At 43.3% G+C, this 16417-nt stretch overlaps 1 protein-coding gene across 1 annotated transcript in view; it reads right to left on the bottom strand.

Moving 5' to 3' along the window:
* LOC306908485 (uncharacterized protein) overlaps window positions 1-16417 on the bottom strand; it is a 236329-nt gene that overhangs the window by 42173 nt on the left and 177739 nt on the right. The gene's annotated exons all lie outside the window — the stretch shown is intronic.

Here is a 16417-nt window from a genome sequence, read left to right as displayed (position 1 = left end):
ATCTGGAAGAATGTGAGCAACTGACCGTTCTGAAACACCATTGACTACCATAGTAGGAAAAATGATTGTGAACATTTCTTTGTTCTGTTGAACACTAGAAGATATTTTGAAGAATTTAGGGAAGAGAACAGATCTGGGGCACCTTTGACCACCGTTGTTATTTTTCCTACAATAGTAGTCAATGGTGCCCCAGAACTGATCGTTGCTAACATTCTTCCAAATATCTTTCTGTGTGTCCGACAGAACAGACATTTTTACAGGTTTTCAAGGCGAGTTCATGACAGAATTTCCCTTTAACAGATTTTCTGTCCAAACAATCAAACTGACTTTATGAGAGATGGATCACCACTTGAAACAGAAGTATATTTACAGATTACACAGATTATATAGTCTACGGTTAAATTGAACAATTGTATTGATGTGTAAGTATAGTATACTCTGTGCATTTGTGTGTATTATACACTGTCATTTTATATAATCAGATTATTTCATATACAATTTTCAAAATCTAAATATGTGGGAAAGTTTATGGAGAGAGAGAGAGAGAGAGCGAGAGAGAGAGCGAGAGAGAGAGAGCGAGAGAGAGAGAGAGAGAGATTACATCAACACTTCTGAAATAACCAGTTCATTATCAACTAATGAACACAGCACATTTTTACAGCACCACTCAACTTCAAAGATATTCAAATTGCTCATTAATTTATAAAAATTGAACTCAATTACAAGTCGTGATTTTACCATTTTCTTAAAAGCTGTTAAAAGTTCTTGTTCTCCTTTCTGTTCGATTTTATTCCTCCTAGTTATATAAATGGCTAGCTTTGCAATACCAACAATAAAATTAAGCAAATGACATTTAAATTTTTCCATCCTGGTATACATACAACCAAGAATAAAATCCTGCTTTGTGAAATGAACCTCAAAAGATTAAAAAAGAAGCTCTAAAAGACCAAAGAAAATCGAAAGTCTGTTGCAAAACATAAAACAATGAAACACAGTCTCCCTTTCATTGCAGAAAGGGCAGTTCTTACTTACATTTGGGTTCAACATTGCCACAAAAGAGTTAACTGCTATAGCCCCATGCAGTATCCTCCATTGAAGATCACCCACTCTTTTAGGTAACGGAGGTTTGTACAGAATCCTCCAAACTGGTTTTGTTGTTTCAGTCATCTCTAATGTGTCTCTCCATACAGTCTCATTTCTGTTTAACCATTTAATATTCGTCACTTTCACAATACTTCTGTACAATGCTTTCCGTTTAACTTCAGAAAAATCTATTTGCACATCAATTTCTTTCTTCAACCTGGGATTAATGTCATTGAATGAAGAAAGATCAGGTACAATATTTAAATCTGGGAAGATATCTTCACAATCTGGAAATATGCATTTCTTGTTGTACTCGACAAGTAAACCTCTTTCTTGTACATTCAAAACCCCCTGCAGTTTATCTAAAAAACGTTTAATGTATCGGGCAGACTTTACCTTTAATAAGGCTGAAACTGTTTCTACATCTTTAAAAACAGGACCTGTATTATTTATAATGTGTTTTAACTGTAGAGATCCACTTCTGTACAACAGATTATTTAGACCTGGCAATTCATCACCAGACACATCAAGATGTGCTCCACACACAATGGGCTCTTCCAGTAACCAGTACAAGGACATTATTGGTTCCATCCATTGAGGCTTAAACAGACTCCATATTTTAAAGAGACTTCGATAAAAAACAGGAACTCCTCTAAAATCTAATTTTTTTGAGTCCATTAGAAACAAAACATTGTCCAAACCAAGTCCACTTATTCTGCGCAGAATGCATCGTGCCACCGATCTCCATACCAGTCTTTCAGATCCTAGAAGGAACTTCTGCACAAACTGCAGACGATAGGCAGCAGATCTACTTGCTAAATGCACTAGACCTTGGCCTCCATCTTCTTTAGCAAGGAACAAGACACTTTGAGGAATCCAATGCAAGCTGTCCCAAAAAAAACTCACTGCTTCTGCTTGAATTTTCGCCAGGAGACCAACCGGAGGGTCAACGCATGCAAGTCTATGCCACAGAGACGAAGCCACAAGATTGTTGATAATGAGTGTACGTCCTTTAAAAGACAACTGAGGAAGCAGCCATTTCCATTTTTTCAAACGTCCTGTTACTTTATCTGCCATTCCTTCCCAGTTTTTCTGCATGAAGACTTCATTGCCTAAAAAAACACCAAGATACTTTAACCCATCTTTTTTCCACACTAAACTTCCTGGTAAAATGGGATTTCCCTCTTCCCATTTACCAATCAATAAAGCATCACTTTTCCCCCAATTTACAGTTGCTGATGAAATATCTTTAAAATCATTAACAATTTGTTTTAATGTTTCAACATCATCGCTATCATTTATAAAAACAATTACGTCATCAGCATATGCAGATAAATGGAAAGCATTGTCACACTGTGGCAATGTTAAACCCTTCAATTTATTTCGTAACATAGACAGCAGTGGTTCTATAGCCAGCACATATAATAACCCAGACATGGCACATCCTTGTCGAACCCCTCTCTGTACGTTAAAGGGGGCACACAAACTTCCATTAATTTTAATCAAACTCTCAATTTCACAGTACATTGCCTTAATCATATTAATAAAACGTGTATGAAAACCAAAAGCTTGTAAAGTGTGCCACAAATAAAGGTGTTCAACACGATCAAACGCCTTCTCTTGGTCTAAAGAAATAAGGCCAGTATTTATACCAAACAGCTTTAAAACTTCTAAAACATCTCTGATTAGAGTTATATTATCAAAAATCGATCTCTTTGGTACACAATATGTTTGATCATAGTGTATCACCTTCCCAATTACTTTACTCAATCTTGTAGCTAGTGTTTTAGACAGGATTTTATACTCCGAACAAAGGAGTGAAACAGGCCTCCAGTTTTTCATATTTTGAAGATCGCCTTTTTTGGGCAATAAAGTAATAACTGCCCTTCTGCAACTAAGGGGAAGAAACCCATTAGTAAGGCATTCATCAAACACCGCCAAGAGGTCTTCTCTTAAACTGAGCCAGAAAGTTTTATAGAACTCAATGGGTAACCCATCAATCCCAGGGGATTCGCCATACCCATCATTGCTGTATAAAGTTCTTGTTCTGTCAAAGATTGTTGCAAACTTTCATTGCTCTCCTCATCAAGTTTTGGCAGACCTTCAAAAAAACTGCTAGTAGTCATCTTCTCACTTATAAGATCAGCCTTGTATAATTTTGTATAAAACTGTACAGCAACTTCTCTTATTTCAGACGTTTTAGTTAATTCCTGTCCTGTATCAGAGACCAAGGATTGAATTATCCTACTTTGACACTTTTTTTTCTCCATACTGAAGAAAAATTTGGAAGGTGCATCCATTTGTGTGATGTTTTGGAAACGTGAACGAACCTCCGCTCCCTGTGCCTTAATATCCATCAAGTTTGCAAATAGGGTTTTCTTTGATGTCAGAGCTTCAATATGTTCTTTTTTGCCTGTGGATGCAGACAAACTATACAAATCAGCTATCTCAGCCTCTAAGGTATTCATTGATCGAGTTATTTCTTTTGTAACATTAAGAGTGTATTGCTGGCAAAAAATTTTGATTTGTATTTTGCCGCAATCCCACCACTGTTGCAGGGAACTATATAAATACTTTTGTTGCTTAAAAACATCCCAGAAAAAAACAAAAGAATCTTTAAATTGTTTATCATCAAGCAAAGATGTATTAAAATGCCAATAGGCACTGCTTGACTTCACATAATTCACTAATACTGTACAAAGAACTGCACTGTGATCTGAAAAACCAACAGGACTAATTTGACAAGATTTAAAAAAATTAAACTGGTGCTTAAAACTATAAAACCGATCAAGACGTGCCAAAGACAATGCCTTATCTTTACAATGAACCCATGTGTACTGTCTTACTTTTTTATGCATATTTCTCCATATGTCACAAAGATCAAAAGTTTGCACGAGTTGCTTAATAACTCTTTGAGATGCAACATGTGGCTCTAAATGATTTCTGTCTACTTTATCATCCTCGGTACAATTGAAGTCTCCACCTAAAACTAGGAGATCATCTGTATTTAGGTTTTTCAGAGTAGTGTTGACTAAGTTTAAAAACAAAACTCTTTCTACTCCACTATTAGGAGTATAAATATTTAAAAAAACCATCACAATTTTTTCAAATTTAACAATAACTTTTAAAAAACGACCTTTTTCAACTTCAACAGATTCATAAGATAATGGAGTCATATTCTTGGAAAATAAAATTGCTACACCTCCACTTACAGAGGATTTGTGACTAAGAAAGAGTTGACCTCCCCACTCTCTTTTCCAGTCCATCTCATTTCTTTGATCACTATGCGTTTCTTGTATAAACATGACATCAACAGACTTCTGATTTATAAATTCATACAACATCATCCTTCTACGGACATCTCTAGCTCCGTTAAGATTAAGAGTTCCAAATTTTAGCTGACTCATAGTTTTAATTTGGTTCAACAAGAAACTCAAATGGGAAAGGGCAAAGATTATGCATATAGTGAAAAAAACCCTAAGAGATTTAAACCATAGCGTTCTTATCATCTTTATACATTCTTTTTTTTACAAGCTTCCGTAAACGATACACTTCGAGATCTGCGAAAGCCCCTTCTTTTATCAAATATCTAGTGTCCTTCACAAAGTGGGCAAGATTAGGAAAAAAGTCCTCAATCACCACACCCTTTATCCCTTTCGTTTCTTGAAGAAAACCACTTATGTCTTCAGCTTTGTACAAAACATTTGCTGCTTCATTTTGGGAACAAGCAGAGAACTCCGAACACACAGAAACGCTAGAATCCGAATCATCATCCTCCGAAGGAGCTGCAATTTCGTCTTCAACAGCGTCACCTATTTTGATTTGTTTCGATTCTTTTTTCTTTTAATTGGAGTTTTGAAAATCGGTTCAACTTCCATGTCCAATCCACCTTCATTCAAACTCAGATCTTCCTTTGTAATGTCTTTGTCATGAAAAACAGTGGAAACCGACGCCTGCGCCTCCTCGCCATTCACTCCCTTGAGCGGCTCAATCACAGTATTCGCGGGATTCACCGCTGCACTAGTTTCGGACGCGATCTGTACTACATCTGCAGCGCTCCCCGCTTCACCAACATCAATCTGCTCTGTGATCTTATTCACTTTAGCAGGGCAATTACGACTAAGATGTCCGATTTTCGCGCAACTAAAACATTTTACTCGTCGTATCAGATGATGCGAAGACAGCATAATCAAAGCCTTCTACTTTAAATTTAAAAACCAGGTCAAGTTCATCCTCGCCCTTCTTCAAAATCATAAACACCTGTCTCCTAAAAGACACAAGGTGTTTCACCAGAGGCGATTTACACCCGAGGAGAATTTTTTTAACGGGCGAAACTATCTTCCCATATCGTGACAATTCCCGCATGATCATCTCGTCTTTCACAAACGGAGGGACGTTTGAAATCATTATTTTCTTAGCAGGAGTGCTCAGAGGGAACACCGGCGTGAATGAACCTTTGATTGCAACACTGTTTTGCACTATTTCATTCGCTTTCTCAATGGTGCTAAAAAACACCACAAAAGCATTATTCATTCGCGAAGCTGACACAATGTTTTCATGACCCACAACGTCTCCTATAGCCAAACAAACATCTTCCGCGTTAGCGTTTGAATCAATTTTTACTCCATGACGCCGAGTTAAATTTTCAAAACCCATTGTGTTTGGAGTCACCATGCTTCCCAGCCTAAATGCTGGAAGCAGATTATCCTCACACAGAAAACACAAACAAACAAAAAAACACTTACAAGAAACAAATAAATAGTTTAGAAAAAAGCACTCTCACCAGCCACAGTTGGCTACCACACTACGTCCACTCACTCCCAGCATGAGAGAGAGAGAGAGAGAGAGAGAGAGAGAGAGAGAGAGAGAGAGAGAGAGAGAGAGAGAGAGAGAGAGAGAGAGAGAGAGAGAGACTCAAGTAGAGGAGTCCAGATGAGAAGAAGATCACAGCCAACAGAGAACCCAAAGATAAACTCATTCTTCATGTCTGTCTGTGTCTGTCTTTCTCTATATTGTCAGACTGTGATCATTAAATGTGTTTTTCTTGAGGATCCGTCTCTACTTTGTCTAAAACAGTGAAGAAATATTCTGACACATTAGATTCCCTTTCGAGAGCGGTCACTTCGACATTGCGGAGACCGCATATGAAACTCCTCCTCTTTTTCACTTTTCCTGAAGTCCTATAGGATAACGGCAGTTAAAAAACTGGCCAATTGTCGCAAGACATGCACAGTATGCAAATACTGACGAATCTAGACAGTATAAATAAAGTGCATGAGACGACAATACCTCAGAATCTTCTTTTTCACGCTGCCATCGTTGAAGACGCAACTGGATACTTCTTCACCGCATCCGATGGCTTCTTTCTGTCGTCTCTGCGCGGGCCCCATCGGCCCGCAGGATACTCACGAGCACTGCATTGCCTGCCTGGGCCTTGCCCATGCGGAGGATGCACTCTGCGAGTCCGATTGCGCGCACTGTGCTGACCTGCCGGCGCGTGTTTTGAGGACTCGCAGGAACATTGCTCGTGGACTCTTAGGGTCGAGGCTCACCGCCGCCAACGAGCCGCTGGTGAGTCCACCCACTCCACGAGGTGGCGGCGACGACCCGGCTCCGGGCCCCCGTCCTCTGCCGTCACCTCATTCCCCAGTCCTCTTCGTCGACGAGGTCCTTCGTCCTCCGCCTTCCATCGCGGACGCCGTTTCCTTCGGCGTCGAGGGGGACGATGACTCCATGTCCATATCAGCTTCGGACAAGGACTGGGCAGGATCGGAGCGTGATCGTCCCGATCCGGAGAGCACCCCGGACCTCCACGAGGAGTTCGTCAGGGTTCTCGAAAAAGCTGTAAGCGAGCTCGACATCACCTGGGATCCACCTGAGATGCCGGCGAAGAGTAAGCTCGACTCCTGGTACTTTCAGGCGAGTCGCCGCCCGGCCACGTCGAAAAGGAGTTCGCCGTTCTTCCCAGATGTCCACGAGCACGTGGTGAAGACGTGGTCAGCACCTCAGTCGGCGCGCGTCCACGCTGCTACGCCGGCCATGTTTGCCCACGTGGTCGGGGCCGAGGCCCACGGTTACGTGCGCATGCCACCCGTCGAGGAGACCCTCGCCGCTCATTTGTGCCCTTCCGCCACCTCACTGGGCTCGGACCCAGGCCTGCCCTCGAAGCCGTGCAGGTTTACCGCCCATCTCGCTGGTAAGGCATACGCGTCCGCTGGCGAGGCCGCCTCCGCCTTGCACACTATGGCGGTGCTGCAGGTGTTCCAGGCAAAGATTCTTCAGTCGCTGGATAGCGGCAGCCTGGAGACGGACGCTACACGGGATCTGAGGGCAGCGACCGACTTCGCGCTGATGGCTACGAAACGCACCGCCCAGGCTATCGGCAGATCTATGGGGTTTATGGTCGCCCTCCACCGTCATCTGTGGCTTACGCTGGCGGATCTAAAGGACGCCGATCGTAAGTCCCTGCTCAACGCGCCGATCACTCCCTCCGGCCTCTTTGGTGACGTCGTGGAGTCGGTAGTAGAGCGTTTTGGTGAGGCGCAAAAGCGCGCCAAGGCCATGAGTCACGTGCTGCCTCGACGCTCTTACCAACCGTCTCCGAGAGCCCGCTCTTCATCCGCGCCTCACTCCTCGCAGAGACCCGCCAAACAGCACGCGGCTCCCGCACCGGCTAGTCGAGGTCGCGAACCGGACGTCCGTCCTAAACAATGGGCGGGCCCAGCAAAGAAGAGGTACGGGCCGAAGAGGGGTCCACGCCACGACGGCGGAGCGTCATCGGCTGCCAAGCCGTCGTCCTGACGGACCTGGGAAGAGGAGGAGAGAGTCTGTGAGCGTGCCGGCGGACCCAAAGCGCCGCTGTTTGCAACAGTTTTCCCCCGCGGTTGCGGGCGATTATTGCAATGTTGTAAGTGTTGTTTGTGTGAATGCAATAAAAACACATACCTGTTCACAGAAGGAGCTTTTTCCCCCTCACACACACAATGCTGCGTCCCTTGCCCTGCCACGGTGCAGCGCGAAGCCGCAGCTAGTCACAACTATAACCAGCATTCCCTCGTCCACGGACGCTCCCGTGGACGAGGGACCGCTGGAGTCTCACGCGCGAGATATTTTCCCGCCAGTGCATTTAGCCTCGCTGGGCCAGCGCGCTACCCTAAACGGTCCGATGACGGTAACCCCCGATCAGATTCGGCCGTTATGTCTGTTTCTGGACGCGTGGAAAGCCATCCCAGGCATCTCTCTTTGGCTGCTAAACGTGATAGAACACGGGTACTCCCTGCAGTTCAGGCGCAGACCTCCCCGCTTCAGCGGTGTGGTCCCGTCGCTTACGTCAGCGTAAAACGCACCTGTGCTAAGGCAGGAAATCCGCAGCCTGCTCGCGAAGGGAGCGATCGAGCGTGTCCCCCCGAACGAGCTGGAAAGCGGGTTTTACAGCCGGTATTTTGTAGTGCCCAAGAGAGATGGTGGTCTGCGTCCGATTCTGGACTTGAGACCCGTCAACCGAGCGCTTCACAAGCGAGCGTTCAGAATGACAACTCTAAAACAGATCCTGGCACAAGTGCGTCCCGGGGACTGGTTTGTTTCCGTAGATCTGAAGGATGCGTACTTCCATGTTCAGATAAACAAGCGCCACCGAAGGTTCCTGCGATTCGCATTCGAGGATTCAGCGTACCAATTTGCCGTCCTCCCATTCGGGCTGGCATTAGCTCCGCGCACATTCTCGAAGTGCGTGGACGCGGCGTTTTCCACTCTCAGAGCGAGCGGAATGCGCATTCTCAATTATCTGGACGATTGGCTGATTTTAGCCCACTCTCGGAAGGCGCTAATCGGTCACACGCAGATGCTGCTTGGTCACTTGGCATCCCTGGGGCTGCGCGTGAACATGCAGAAGAGCAAACTCACGCCGAGTCAGTCTATAACGTATCTGGGGGTATGTTTCGACTCAGTGGAGATGCGCGCTCGTCTCTCCCTAGAGAGGACGGAGTCCATCTCTTCAGCTCTACATTTGCTCAGGCTGGGCCGGTCTGTTCCCCTGAGGGAGTTCCAGAGGCTTTTGGGTCTCATGGCATCGGCGTCGGCGGTCTGCCACCTAGGTCTTCTGCACATGCGACCGCTTCAGTTCTGGCTGAAGGCTCGGGTTCCATGGAGACATGGTCCTCGGGCCAGGCGCGAGTCCCGGTTACACGCCGCTGCCTCGACGCCCTGAGTCCATGGCGCGACCCGAGCATGTTCAGTCGGGGAGTTCCCCTGGGGCTGGTGACGAGACGCACAGTCGTTACGACGGATGCATCGTCCTCGGGATGGGGCGCGGTGTGCGAGGGCATGCCGGCATCCGGCCTTTGGTCACAGTCTCTGAGGAAATGGCACATAAATCGCTTGGAACTAAAGGCGGTGTCTCTAGCTCTTCATACTTTCCAGTCGAGGCTGGAGCAGAAACATGTTCTGATTCGCACCGACAACATGTCCGTGGTTTCGTACATAAATCGCCAGGGAGGGATCCGTTACGGAGCTCTTTTCAAACAGGCGGCGGGTCTCCTACTGTGGGCGGATCGGCATATACTCTCTATCAGAGCAGCGCATATCCCCGGTCATCTGAACCGCGGAGCGGACATGCTTTCGAGGGAGGGTCTTCAGCACGGGGAATGGAGGCTTCATCCCGACACAGTCCTGTTAATTTGGGAACGCTTCGGGAAAGCGGAGGTGGATCTATTCGCGACAAGCGAGAACGCACACTGCCCGTTGTATTTCTCGCTGATCCACTCCCCTATGGGGAGCGACGCGCTGACGGGGCGTTGGCCGGCCGTTCGGCTTTACGCGTTTCCTCCGGTGAAGATTTTACCCCTAGTGCTGTGCAAAGTCAGAGAGGAGACGGCGTCGGTGATTCTCGTCGCTCCGTTCTGGCCGAATCAACCATGGTTCCCGGACCTGAGGGAGTTGTTGACGGCACCGCCGTGGCGGATTCCCCTCAGGAGAGACCTGTTGTCCCAAGTGAACGGCACGATTTGGCACCCCAGCCCGGAGTTGTGGAACCTTCATGCCTGGCCGCTTCGGGGATTCTAACTGCACTCCCTCAGCGTGTGCTGGATACTATTTCGGAGTCTCGCGCGCCGTCTACCAGACGTTTATACGCTCTAAAATGGGGGGTGTTTGCTAAATGGTGCAGCAGCAACAATATCGACCCGGCGTCTTGCCCCGTGTCTGATATTTTGTCTTTCCTGCAGCACAGGCTGGACAGCGGCGGCCTCCCGTCAACGCTGAAGGTTTACGTAGCGGCCATCGCCTCGTTTCGTTCCCCGGTTGATGGGCAATCGATTGGTAGGCACTGGTGGTCAGATTCCTCAGAGGAGCGAGGAGACTTTTCCCCCCGCGAACCCCTTCGGTGCCACCTTGGGACTTAACACTGGTGTTGAAGGCTCTCTCTTCTCCCCCCTTTGAGCCTTTGGACGCGGCTTCGGTAAGAGAGCTCACTCTAAAAACCGTTCTCCTTCTCGCCCTTGCTTCGGCTAAGCGCATAGGGGATTTGCAAGCGCTCTCAGTCGGCGCTGATTTCATTCGTTTTGGGCCAGGCGACTGCAGCGTCACTCTCCGGCCAAAATCGGGTTATGTGCCAAAGTCCATGTCTACCCCTTTTAGAGCTCAGGTCATTTCCTTGCCCGCCTTGTCTTCCGAGTCGTCAGACTCACAGGATGCTGACGCTCAGAGAGCGGTATGCCCAGTAAGGGTATTGCGGGCTTACATAGATCGCACGGCCGGGTTTCGGCAGTCGGAGCAACTCTTTATTTGTTTTGGTGGGGGTACTAAAGGCCGGGCTGTCTCAAAACAGAGGCTCTCTCACTGGGTAGTGGACGCTATTACCTTGGCGTACGAAAGCCAGGGTCAGAACTGCCCCTTCGGTATCAGAGCTCATTCGACTAGGGCTATCGCCTCTTCGTGGGCCTGGTCTAGGGGCACATCTATTCAGGACATATGCTGTGCAGCTGGCTGGTCTTCTCAGAATACTTTCGCCAGGTTCTACAGATTGGATGTGTCCTCGTTGGCTTCTCAAGTCCTCTCGGTGAGTGCTGATTAAGCTTATCTTCTACCTTGTAATGTATTGTGCTACACAGTTGTTGCCGCATTGCTGTTTACACTGTGCTTGGTGTACTTATGTTCGTTATTATATCGCCCGGGTTTCCGTGCTGGTTCTACTGCTGTGGTGTCTGCCCTGTTCAGCGCAGCCCGCTGCATTCGTTGGGTTTGGATATGCAAATTCGACAAAAGACCAATCTAGCAGTTCATTGGCGTGCTCAGTGATCTAGCAGCTCATAGGCTGGTTTCAGCCAATCAGCGGTTAACGCTTGGGGCAACCTCGCGAATGGTTGGTTTGTCTGCTCCGCATACTGTGTACGTGTTATCCCAGTTATCGGGCTGTTTTTGCTAGCTCTCACGGCGGGATTGTACTACCGTTCCATATGCGGTCTCCGCAATGTCGAAGTGACCGCTCTCGAAAGGGAACGTCTCGGTTACTTTTGTAACCTCGGTTCCCTGAGAAGCGGGAACGAGACATTGCGGAGAACGCCGTGTTCGCTGCTTATCTCTGGTCAAGCGTTCTATCGTAGATTCTGAGGTATTGTCGTCTCATGCACTTTATTTATACTGTCTAGATTCGTCAGTATTTGCATACTGTGCATGTCTTGCGACAATTGGCCAGTTTTTTAACTGGCGTTATCCTATAGGACTTCAGGAAAAGTGAAAAAGAGGAGGAGTTTCATATGCGGTCTCCGCAATGTCTCGTTCCCGCTTCTCAGGGAACCGAGGTTACGAAAGTAACCGAGACGTTTTCAGTTTAGGGCCCAAAAACATTTCACTTCACTTTGGTTTTGACTGTAATGGTCCAAATGTGATTTGACTGTTGTACAGGATTTGCTTTATTCTGCTGTGAAACTGAAGTTTGTGGAGTTTCAGAGACAGCTGGCAGATGATGTGTTTGGCTTTAAGAGCTTCATGTTGAAGTGTGTTTGTAAAGCTTGAATGAAGGTGTGTGGATGTGTTCATGTTCATATATCTGTGCTCTTGTTTCTACACACTTCAGTGTGCAGGGATTCTCAAAAGATGTTTTTCTCACATTTGCACTTTTAATCTCAGATCGCGTGAGGCCTCAAACCACGTGTCACCATATTGAGCAACGGCCATAATAACCCTGTGGAAGATTTGAGATTTAAAGGTTCAAGAATGAGCTTTCAGTACATTTACAACCAAACACAAATGGGCCTCATTCATGAAACACAAGCAGAAAAAACGATCTTTGTGTCAATCGGTCGTAAAGTCGCTTTGACGTTCGCCTTTGTTTACTTTTTAACTTTCAGCTCGTCACTGTCCTTGTTTACACAGCCGTCCAATCACAGTGCAGAAGAGGCGGGACAAACACTGTTGTGTTTCTTCTTCGTCAGTGATTCTCAACTGTAATGGGCCTCGGAGCGCCACCTGCTGGGCCATATAGACATTGGTAGACTGCCGCCACATTCATTTGTATTTATTTTTAAATTGACACATTTAGTTGTTTTGTGATGATTTAATAAGTCTTATGAACTGACACGTTAAATAAACACTAAAGTCGAGTTAAGATGCGTTTATCTGAAAGTCAAAGTCGCAACACCAAACACGTCACAACCTCAGATTGATTGTCCAATCACGTCACAAGACATCTGTGCGTCTGCGCTCATGTGCGCATCTTCTGAACGCGCATTTATTGCAGCTGTAAACATTTTAATCTGGACGATGTCAACATGTAAGTTTTCCATCATCGAGTAGGAAAAAGTGACGTTTTTATGGCAATCCGAATAGAAAAGCCAAAGTGGGTTTAAACAGTTTGTTTCAGATGGAGTTGTTAAGGACTGTGAGGGTTTATATGTGATTGACAGAAGTTGTCACTGTAACAAGAGCTTTTTTATTTAATATTTCACTTTAATCATTTAAGTTCTCATTATTTACTGATTTAAATGTTTTATATATTGGTTTAATTGGTATATGGGCGGATGTTTCATCCTCATATATTTCAGATATCATATTTCAATTTCAAGTATATTTCAAGTCTTTAAATAGGGTCCATATTTCTCTTCCACTCGCCATGTGGTTGCCACACGCAAATATAATCATATAAATATTATTTATAATTCATATATATTTCCCAAACCACCGCACAACCGCTGTTGATTTGTCCATTAAATATAAAAACTGCCTCCATCACAGCCGTCTACATTACACACATTAAATGTGGTTTTATAAGAGCAGGTACTGAGACTAAGCCGAAGACACAGTGTGTTAAACTACAGACACATTTGAACACAGAACAGCCGGTCTGGTCTGACCTGCACTGTTATTGTTCAGGAATAAATGCTCTTCTGTGATTATACAACAGTTTTCATCTGACTTGACTAAATCTGCTACTGTGACATAAAAGATGAACAGCAGAGTATATGTACTCTTTCAATATTCTGTGTTCATACTCTCATATTTGGAAAGGTGGTCCTCGGACATTTTTAAACAGACTTTGGTGGGCCATGATTGCAAAAGGTTGAGAACCAACCAACGCGGAATAACACGCAGTTAAGCGCCACCAGCTGGTCGTTTTCAGAATAGCACCAGATATTATTATTTTATCTTATAAAGACGCTTTGGTGAACACAGTTTAATTGGTTATTTGTTTGGTAATCATATTGTATTTTACTATCTTATACATTTATTCAATATAAGGCAGCCGAACTATAGAATGAAGTCCAGAGGATTTCAGCGTTCATGTTTACGTCATTTGCGTAGCTGTGATTCGTAGGCGGGATTATGCTAATCGTGAATGAGATCGTGTTTATGATTGACTGGAGTTCATTAAAACATTTTACTATGAAATCTGAATTTACTCTGAATTTACTCATATTTCATGAATGAGTCACAGTGTGATTATTGTCCACCAGTGCTTCAGATTATTATATGTACAAGTTTACACAGCGGCTGGAAGTGTAATCTTAGTGTACATGGATTTATTGTTTAAATTCTCAACTTCAATATACAAGCGCTCAGTTTTGCATTTACTTACTGACATCTTATTGCACCTTCGTGAAATGTGAGAGAAATATGATTTTATTAGTTTTAGTTCACAGCTTTCAGCTGTTGTGAGGATGTTTGTGATCTGTATGTAAACTGATGTTTACAGTGTTTCTCCAGCAGAGGGCGACATAGACCTTATAATGACGAGAGCGTTTGATAAAAGAGAGTCATCACAGAAACAGATGAATTGAAGTTTTGCACTATAGGATTTAAATCTGTATCTACGTTTAATCACAATATAGAATATAAACATTTCGGTTTTAATAGTCGATCAGTATGTAAGTTTTCAGTATTATTATTCAGACCGCTGGACTCTATTGAAAACACATTTGGTTTGTTCCAAGTAAACTAGTTAAAGTGAAAGTTAAACACATTTCAGGATGCGCGTGTGTGTGTGTTTATTTATACTTTATTATTATATGCAGTTTTCCCTCTTATTTATTTTTTAATTAAAAATGCAAATTCTTTCATTATTTACTCCGTCTCATGTCAATCTGAACCTGTATGACGGCAGAACACAACAGAAGATATTTTGAAGCTTTCCTGTAGCTCAGTGGTAAGAGCTCAATGTTGTGGGTTTGATCCCAGGGGATTGCAGATACCTATGTATACATATATAGTTTAATACAATGTAAGTTGCTTGGATAAAAGCTTCTGCCAAATGCGTAAATTTAAATGTAAAGAATGTTGTAATCAAACAACACTGAACTCCATTGACTTCCATTGTATGGACACATTTCTCAAAGAAGAAAGTCATATACATACATGATGACAGTTTATTATGGCTGAACAATCCCTTCAACTGAAAATAATGAACTACATGAAATAAGTCAATTCATTTCTCAGGAATCCTCTCAAGTAGATGACTTTTACATTCAGACTGACTGCTGCAGAACTGCATTATAGCTCATAACAATCTCAAATATAATCATCACAAAATAACAGTTATATTAACTTCATCAAATCTTTCAAAATCATTTAGTTGATTTTTTTCAGTGGAACATATTAAGAAATAGTTTAAACATCCAACAATTCATTTCTCTAAAAGTGACTTTTATTATTTAAATTTGATGTAAAAATGAGTTTTAAATTAGCAGATCATATTTTTGATATAAACTCAATATGTTTGGTCAATTCTAATCGAAATGCTTAGGTTACTCAGATTTACTTCATTTTTAGTTTCGTTTACACAATTTAAACATTATATTTCATTGGTTTAACAGCTTTAAAATGTACTCAAGTGTTTTGGGTGTAAAGTGTTTCATGTTAAATCTCTGTTACATCTTTTAGATTGATGTGGTTTCAGTGTTGATTTGACAAAAATACCAAAATCTTTCTTTGAAGAGTCAACATCGCCCTCTGTTGGTCATAATGCGGAACAAGTCACTTTAACCTTAGAAAAACATTTTATCATCCAAACACAGTGTGCAGGAGCCAGTGGTTTATATGAAGCTTTCTAGTTTACAGATGTCATCAATATGATGAATGCGCTAAAACAGATTGATAAATTCATGTACATGGTCAAATTCATAAAGTGTTAGTGTTCGATATGCAGCACTTGTCATGTTGTGAATATATATGTATAATGCTTGAATATAAATATTATTGGAATGATAGTGATATTAGAAAACCAGAATGTGACGCAATGTGATGTTTTGACTCCGCTGCTTGAGTGACGGTTGAGGCAACAGCTGGTCTCTGCTCATCTATTTGTTATTTGAACAAACCACTTTGCTTCATATTTTATTTTTGCTTTAACTTTTGTGCTCTATTATCAATGTTCATTTGTATGGAAACAATGACTATTTTACTACTTTAGTATAACAAGACAGATGTTCTCGAAAGGCACCTGATGCATTTAACTTTAAAATCATTTTTCTGGTGATAATAAGTTATTATCACACACGACATGTGGATGAGCTATTTGTTCTCAGACAAATGTGTTGTTCTCCTTGGAAAACGATCCAATTCACACCAAATTGATGCCAAAATAATGATAATAAACTGCTAATGGATTTTGAATAACTTGAACATTGTTGCCATGGCGATTAAATAAAGTAACAGTAATAAAGATAAGAGTCATTTTCTTAGATCTTTAAAGTGCATTATCCAAACGCTTCAAAACTTTTTACTACACTGTTTTCTTATACAGTTTGTCTAAAGGTTTAATAAAAGTGTTTTCAGGGATAAGAATGTCATTAAGATATGTGTTCAGTCATTTAAAATATCTAAGAACTTGAATTCAATTTGATCT

Source organism: Barbatula barbatula (genome assembly GCF_947034865.1).
Source record: "Barbatula barbatula genome assembly, chromosome: 19".
Taxonomy (NCBI): Eukaryota; Metazoa; Chordata; class Actinopteri; order Cypriniformes; family Nemacheilidae; genus Barbatula; species Barbatula barbatula.
Note: the sequence above shows the minus strand (reverse complement) of the source record. Positions and strands in the feature narration are given on the sequence as shown.